Genomic DNA, 8,993 nt, shown 5'->3' on the forward strand with positions numbered 1-8,993 from the left:
CGTGTCGTTTCAAAGAAGGTATGGCCCTCACGCTCGCCGGACCTCACTTCATAATTCTTTTTTCTTTGGTGAATAGCAAAATATACAGTTGTATCGCAATGGCCCCATGAACGCTTTGTGACTTGAAAACGAAAATCACTGCGTACATGTTTTCCAACAAAATTAAGCGGGTTCAGAGTTACGGCGCTACCCGTGGAGGTCATATCCAACAACTGCTCTAACTGCATTACAACTTTCCTAAGACCCTGTATAACTCGGTACTAAACACCCAAAGCCATAAAGGTAACAGCTAAATACTAACTAATATACACTCCTGGAAATGGAAAAAAGAACACATTGACACCGGTGTGTCAGACCCACCATACTTGCTCCGGACACTGCGAGAGGGCTGTACAAGCAATGATCACACGCACGGCACAGCGGACACACCAGGAACCGCGGTGTTGGCCGTCGAATGGCGCTAGCTGCGCAGCATTTGTGCACCGCCGCCTTCAGTGTCAGCCAGTTTGCCGTGGCATACGGAGCTCCATCGCAGTCTTTAACACTGGTGGACGTGAACCGTATGTGCAGTTGATGGACTTTGAGCGAGGGCGTATAGTGGGCATGCGGGAGGCCGGGTGGACGTACCGCCGAATTGCTCAACACGTGGGGCGTGAGGTCTCCACAGTACATCGATGTTGTCGCCAGTGGTCGGCGGAAGGTGCACGTGCCCGTCGACCTGGGACCGGACCGCAGCGACGCACGGATGCACGCCAAGACCGTAGGATCCTACGCAGTGCCGTAGGGGACCGCACCGCCACTTCCCAGCAAATTAGGGACACTGTTGCTCCTGGGCTATCGGCGAGGACCATTCGCAACCGTCTCCATGAAGCTGGGCTACGGTCCCGCACACCGTTAGGCCGTCTTCCGCTCACGCCCCAACATCGTGCAGCCCGCCTCCAGTGGTGTCGCGACAGGCGTGAATGGAGGGACGAATGGAGACGTGTCGTCTTCAGCGATGAGAGTCGCTTCTGCCTTGGTGCCAATGATGGTCGTATGCGTGTTTGGCGCCGTGCAGGTGAGCGCCACAATCAGGACTGCATACGACCGAGGCACACAGGGCCAACACCCGGCATCATGGTGTGGGGAGCGATCTCCTACACTGGCCGTACACTACCGGTGATCGTCGAGGGGACACTGAATAGTGCACGGTACATCCAAACCGTCATCGAACCCATCGTTCTACCATTCCTAGACCGGCAAGGGAACTTGCTGTTCCAACAGGACAATGCACGTCCGCATGTATCCCGTGCCACCCAACGTGCTCTAGAAGGTGTAAGTCAACTACCCTGGCCAGCAAGATCTCCGGATCTGTCCCCCATTGAGCATGTTTGGGACTGGATGAAGCGTCGTCTCACGCGGTCTGCACGTCCAGCACGAACGCTGGTCCAACTGAGGCGCCAGGTGGAAATGGCATGGCAAGCCGTTCCACAGGACTACATCCAGCATCTCTACGATCGTCTCCATGGGAGAATAGCAGCCTGCATTGCTGCGAAAGGTGGATATACACTGTACTAGTGCCGACATTGTGCATGCTCTGTTGCCTGTGTCTATGTGCCTGTGGTTCTGTCAGTGTGATCATGTGATGTATCTGACCCCAGGAATGTGTCAATAAAGTTTCCCCTTCCTGGGACAATGAATTCACGGTGTTCTTATTTCAATTTCCAGGAGTGTATATCACTGGCAAGGGGACAAGCAAGAAAGTAACGGAGCTCTAATTTCTAAACTCAGTGTGCAGTTGTCACCAACGACGAATATAGTTCTTAGTCCCTAACAGGAGCTTGCTCCCTAATATGTGCCACAAATGTACAAAGACAAGAAGAGAATAAAAGCTTTTGAAAGGTGCTGCAGAAGAATGCTGGACATGAGATGGCAAGATCCGATAACTAATGAGAAGGTATTGAATCAATTTAGGAAAAAAGAAATTTATCGGCACAACCTGGCCAATAGAACGTATCATCGACAGAACAAATCCTGAGGAATCAATGAATAGTCAGTTTGATAACGGAGGTGGTAAGTTTGTGGGGGGGGGGGGGGGGAGGAGGGAAGTATAAAAACTGTAGAGTGATACAGAAAACAGTTTCAAATGGATTGAGCTTGCAGTAGATATTCAAATATGAAGAGCATAGCACAAGATACACTATAGTGGAGAGCTGCATCAAACCAGTCTTCAGACTAAACTCCATAACAAGTACATGTGGGCAAAAAATCATGTGTGATACAGATCATGAGTAATTTACAAGTTACAGTTCCGCAGTGATAAGTCATTAGCCATCTGGCTGTTATCTCAGTCACAGCTGGACCGTGCGCTATCTATTTTATAACATTCATACTACTACGGAAGTCATGTTATTTCGATTGTTCTCAAGAAGAGTACAAGTCAGAAGTAATGACTAAAAGTAGCATTATAACATTCAAAGCCGTGTGCAATCTCTTGACCGACGTTCGTATTTCGTTATAAGAACCTTGTGTCTCACGCTGTCTATGTAGATCTTGAATCTTCACGATTCTCTTTTCGAAATGTGGGTCCCCAGGGCATCCAGAAACCAGAGCGGGAACTACGTGTAGAAAATCATGCAGTTTATTAAACTTTTTAGCGAGTACTGATTACTAGCAATGTTATTCACAGTGTTCAACTGGGGACACTTCCAGTTATGAAAAAAGTTGAAAGGGGGAGGCCTTCACAATTGCAGTAAACTACACTATGTGATCAAAAGTATCCGACAACCACCGAAAACATACGTTTTTCATATTAGGTGCATTGTGCTGCCACCTACTGCCATGCCAGGTACTCCATATCAGCGACCTCACTAGTCATTAGACATCGTAAGATTCCTTGCTGGTCAGAGGAGTGCGAGTCATTGTTAGAGCAGTATGAGAGGAGTGGGGAGGACGAGACTGCAGAACGACTGATCAACACTATGAACGAGGAACGTAGGAACAGGTGGAAGATGGCAATGGAGAATCTGGACTTTACCCATTCTAGCAGGAAGAGCTGGGGTCTACTACGGAAAATGGGTGGTGCCACAACACCACGAAGATCGGCCGCGGGTGTGGGCCCATCCGAAATAGCGACTGCCATGAAACAGACCTCCAAAATACGCCTGAAGACTGAGGAGAAGAAAAGGATCTCCAGGAACCTAACCAAGGAATTAGCCAATAATCCAACTAATCTAGATATTGTCAAAGCAGTAGACGTCGAGGAGATTACCCAGACCCTAACACTAATGAAAACAGGGAAAGCAGCCGGACCCGACGAAATCCTCCCAGAATTTCTGAGGGAGCTGGGACCCATTGGGAGGAAATGGATGGCCAAGCTCTTCACGGAATGCATTAAATCAGGTGCACTCCCGAAGTTATGGAAAGAAGCTAAGGTAATAGCGGTACTGAAAACAGGGAAGGATGGAGATAATCCAAAGAACTATAGACCGATCTCACTGCTATGTACCTCTTACAAACTATTTGAGAGAATATTACTGGCCAGACTAGCACCATACATTGAGGCGAACCTACCGGACTATCAAGCAGGGTTCCGTGTGGGAAGGAACTCCTGTGAACAAGTTTTGTCCCTTACAACATATATAGAGAAAGGCTATCAGAACAAGCTGAAAACGGGCCTGGTATTAATAGATCTTACATCAGCCTATGACACTGACTGGACCGAAGGACTATTGCTCAAGCTTACTCGAATTATCAAATGCAATCAGACGTACACATTACTAAAAAATATGCTGACAGGCAGGAAGTTCAAGGTCTATCTCCATGGAAAGAGCAGCAAAAGCATGGTCATAAACAATGGCCTGCCGCAGAGGTCAGCCCTGGCGCCGACCCTTTTTAATTTATACATATCTGATATGCCGAGCATCAGGCCGCGTAAATTTGCGTATGCGGATGATCTTGTCATCGCATACCAAAGCAAAAATTTCGAAGATCTTGAAAAAACATTGAATGCGGGCCTTGAAGCGCTGAACACCTACTACCTTAAGTGGCATTTGCATCCCAACCCCAATAAAACGACCAGTACCATAATGCACCTTAATAACAGAGCTTCAAGCAGGAAACTACAGCTTTCCCTGAATGACCGGCATATCAGACATGAAGATAAGCCCAAATATCTGGGAGGAAAATTAGACCGTACACTAACGTTTAGCTCCCATCTGGAAGACACCAAACAGAAATTAAAATCTCGAAATGCCATTATGTCTAAACTGGCCGGAACATCATGGGGGTGCGGAGCTAATACACTAAGGACGTCAGCATTAGCCCTCGTGTACAGCGTGGCTGAATATTGTTCTCCAGTCTGGGCGAAAAGTGCGCATGTAAATAAAGTAGATACCCAATTGAAAGAGACGATGAGAATTATCTCAGGCACACTTAGGGCTACCCCATGTGACTGGCTCCCAGTCCTTGCCAACATAGAACCCCCGATATAAGGCGCTCCATGGCGACCTCAAGAATATATAGGAAGATCGTACACAATCCAGAACTCCCTATACACCAAGACTTATCACCTATCAACAGGCTAAAATCTAGGTCCCCCTTCTGGAAGACTGGCAAGGAATTACAGGACTTCGACCCAAAGCTAGCCTGGGGGGAATCATGGCGCAAAGGGACACACAAGAACCAAAAGCTTATCGATGACCCCAGCAAGAAGATAAATGGTTTTGGTCTTCCTCGGAAGCTCTGGGTTGCCTTAAATAGCCTTAGAACAAGCGTGGGAAGATGCAAACATCTAATGAATAAGTGGGGACTTGCGGAGAGTCCCGTGTGTGGATGTGGTGAAATCCAGACAATGGACCTCCTACTGGTGTGTGAAGTGGTAGGATACAGTGGTGAACTGAAGGACATACATTACTTGCCTGACCTAGCCATAGATTGGCTCAAAACTATAAGTAAAATTGTGTAGTGTTGTAATTTCCTGGTGGATTGTAATGACACTGTAATATTTGCCTTGTACATGCCGAACGAATAAATAAATAAAATCGTAAGAGAGCAGAATGGGGCGCTCCCCCGAAGTCACGGACTTCGAACGTGGTCAGGTGATTGGACGTCACTTGTGTCATACGTCTGTACGCGAGATTGCCACACTCCTAAACATACCTATTTCCACCTAGGGACACGTACAGCACAAAAGCGCACAGGCCGACCTCGCCTGCCGACTGACAGAAACCGCTGACAGTTGAATGTCGTTATGTGTAATAGGCAGACATCTATCCAGACCATCACACAGGAATTCCAAACTGCATCAGGATCCACTGCAAGTACTATGACAGTTAGGCGGGAGGTGACAAAACTTGGATTTCGCGGTCGAGCGGCTGCTCATAAACCACACATCACGCCGATAAATGCCAAACGACGCCTCGAATGGTGTAAGGAGCGTACACGTTGGATGATTGAACAGTGGAAAAACGTTGTGTAGAGTGACGAAACACGGTACACAATGTGGCGATACGATGGCAGGGTGTGGGTATGGTGAATGCCCGGTGAACGTCATTTGCCAGCGTCTGTAGTGCCATCAGTAAAATTCGGAGGCGTTGTTGTGTGGTCGTGTTTATCATGGAGGGGACTTCAAATGGTTCAAATGGTTCAAATGGCTCTAAGGACTATGGGACTTAACATCTGAGGTCATCAGTCCCCTAGACTTAGAACTACGTAAACTTAACTAAGCTAAGGACATCAGATACATCCATGCCCGAAGCAGGATTCGAACCTGGGACCGTAGCAGCCGCCTGGTTCCGGACTGAAGATCCTAGAAACGCTCGACAACAGCGGCCGCGGAGGGGGCTTGCACCCCTTGTTGTTTGGCGTGGCACTATCACAGCATAGGGCTAAACTGATGTTTTAAAAACCTTTTTGCTTCCCACTGTTGAAGAGCAATTCGGGGATGGCGATATCATCTTTCAACACGATCGAGCACCTGTTCACAATGCACGGCTTATGGCGGAGTGGTTACACGACAATAACATCCCTGGCCTGCACAGAGTCCTGACCTGAATGCTGTAGAACACCTATGGGATGTTTTATAGCGCCGACTTCGTGACAGGCCTCACCGACCGACATCGATTCCTCTCCTCAGTGCTGCAATCCGTGAAGAATGGGCTGCTATTCCCCAAGAAATCTTCCAGCACCTGATTGAACGTATGCCTGCGAGAGTAGAAACTGTCATCAAGGCTAAGGGTGGGCCAACACCATATTGAATTCCAGTATTACCGACGGAGGTCGTCTCGAACTTGTAAGTCATTTTGAGCCTGGTGTCCGGATACTTTTGATCACATTGTGTATGTCACTTAAGTTCATTCTCAAACTTAGTAACTAAGTTTTCTTCAAACAAGGACAGTTTAAAGAGAGGTCACAACTTCTCCTATTCTGCTGTCAATGATATTTTGATTAATCTCTACATCGAGTCACTCAAAGTGAATTCATATATACCTGTGAATATTACAAAGCGGGTAGAATCCGTATCCTAAACACGAACTCGTAGTGTACTACGTAGAAATTTATTTTATGATTCTCAACATGACACTGTTTGTATGTTCACACTTGGTTCATGACTAAAAATTAAAAGACAAAGGAAGAACAAACGTAAACGGCAGACTGTTTTGCTCGGATGAAATATACTCCTTGCACAAACGTGTCCACTTCTCGGGTACCTTTGTTGATCATATAACAGTCGAGGATGAATAGTTGCGAAAATTAACAATATCATCACACTCAACTTTTTGTCATTGAAGTTACTGAAAACTCTAATCTTAGGTCCTCAGATGTACTACCGTTGCATTGATACATTTCAACCAGTCACATACAGAATGTTATAGCCCGATCCAGGAACGATGGCTGTTCGCGCAGCTCGAGGCACGAACAGGGATTGCATTGTTGACGCATGCAAGCGACGGTTGTGACAAGCACACACACGAGATCTGCTCTTGAAGAAATCTATGTCAGCAAATTACGTCTCTTGCTTGCTTATGCAGAACTTGTCACTTACCATCACTGTCAGCCCGCAACTAATGTAATAAAAAATCAGTATATACACTCCTGGAAATTGAAACAAGAACACCGTGAATTCATTGTCCCAGGAAGGGGAAACTTTATTGACACATTCCTGGGGTCAGATACATCACATGATCACACTGACAGACCCACAGGCACATAGACACAGGCAACAGAGCATGCACAATGTCGGCACTAGTACAGTGTATATCCACCTTTCGCAGCAATGCAGGCTGCTATTCTCCCATGGAGACGATCGTAGAGATGCTGGATGTAGTCCTGTGGAACGGCTTGCCATGCCATTTCCACCTGGCGCCTCAGTTGGACCAGCGTTCGTGCTGGACGTGCAGACCGCGTGAGACGACGCTTCATCCAGTCCCAAACATGCTCAATGGGGGACAGATCCGGAGATCTTGCTGGCCAGGGTAGTTGACTTACACCTTCTAGAGCACGTTGGGTGGCACGGGATACATGCGGACGTGCATTGTCCTGTTGGAACAGCAAGTTCCCTTGCCGGTCTAGGAATGGTAGAACGATGGGTTCGATGATGGTTTGGATGTACCGTGCACTATTCAGTGTCCCCTCGACGATCACCAGTGGTGTACGGCCAGTGTAGGAGATCGCTCCCCACACCATGATGCCGGGTGTTGGCCCTGTGTGCCTCGGTCATATGCAGTCCTGATCGTGGCGCTCACCTGCACGGCGCCAAACACGCATACGACCATCATTGGCACCAAGGCAGAAGCGACTCTCATCGCTGAAGACGACACGTCTCCATTCGTCCCTCCATTCACGCCTGTCGCGACACCACTGGAGGCGGGCTGCACGATGTTGGGGCGTGAGCGGAAGACGGCCTAACGGTGTGCGGGACCGTAGCCCAGCTTCATGGAGACGGTTGCGAATGGTCCTCGCCGATACCCCAGGAGCAACAGTGTCCCTAATTTGCTGGGAAGTGGCGGTGCGGTCCCCTACGGCACTGCGTAGGATCCTACGGTCTTGGCGTGCATCCGTGCGTCGCTGCGGTCCGGTCCCAGGTCGACGGGCACGTGCACCTTCCGCCGACCACTGGCGACAACATCGATGTACTGTGGAGACCTCACGCCCCACGTGTTGAGCAATTCGGCGGTACGTCCACCCGGCCTCCCGCATGCCCACTATACGCCCTCGCTCAAAGTCCGTCAACTGCACAAACGGTTCACGTCCACGCTGTCGCGGCATGCTACCAGTGTTAAAGACTGCGATGGAGCTCCGTATGCCACGGCAAACTGGCTGACACTGACGGCGGCGGTGCACAAATGCTGCGCAGCTAGCGCCATTCGACGGCCAACACCGCGGTTCCTGGTGTGTCCGCTGTGCCGTGCGTGTGATCATTGCTTGTACAGCCCTCTCGCAGTGTCCGGAGCAAGTATGGTGGGTCTGACACACCGGTGTCAATGTGTTCTTTTTTCCATTTCCAAGAGTGTAGCTGGCTACAGTCACGTTTAATACTCGCACTGGCTGCATCATTCCCTGCAGAGCGCAAGACAAACTACAGAACGCTCATTGGCTCATGCGTGACGTAGAGGTGCAGAACTAGCCTAAACTCGACCGACACCGTTCGAGACTCCAGCTATTGTTAGCATTTATACTTGACTCAAAATTTCTGTTAGCAGTTAGAACTTGTGACTAATCTCAGTGTAACTGCTACGGTGATAAATAGCAAGAGGCACATTTAACGTGCTGCAGTGCGGAGTGATACAAGTTGGAATTCGTAAAATATGATTTAAAGCTATGATAAATCACAACTCAAAATACCAATTACCGAAAAGTAGCATTAGTAGAAATCACTGTTATCGGAAAGTCACAGTTTCACCCCTCTCTAATACACTGAAGTGCCAAAGAAACTGGTATGGGCATGCGTATTCAAATACAGAGATGTATATAAAGGCAGAATACAGCGCTGCGGTCGTCAACGCATATAGAAG

The sequence above is a fragment of the Schistocerca nitens genome, chromosome 5 (genome assembly GCF_023898315.1).
Source record: "Schistocerca nitens isolate TAMUIC-IGC-003100 chromosome 5, iqSchNite1.1, whole genome shotgun sequence".
Taxonomy (NCBI): domain Eukaryota; kingdom Metazoa; phylum Arthropoda; class Insecta; order Orthoptera; family Acrididae; genus Schistocerca; species Schistocerca nitens.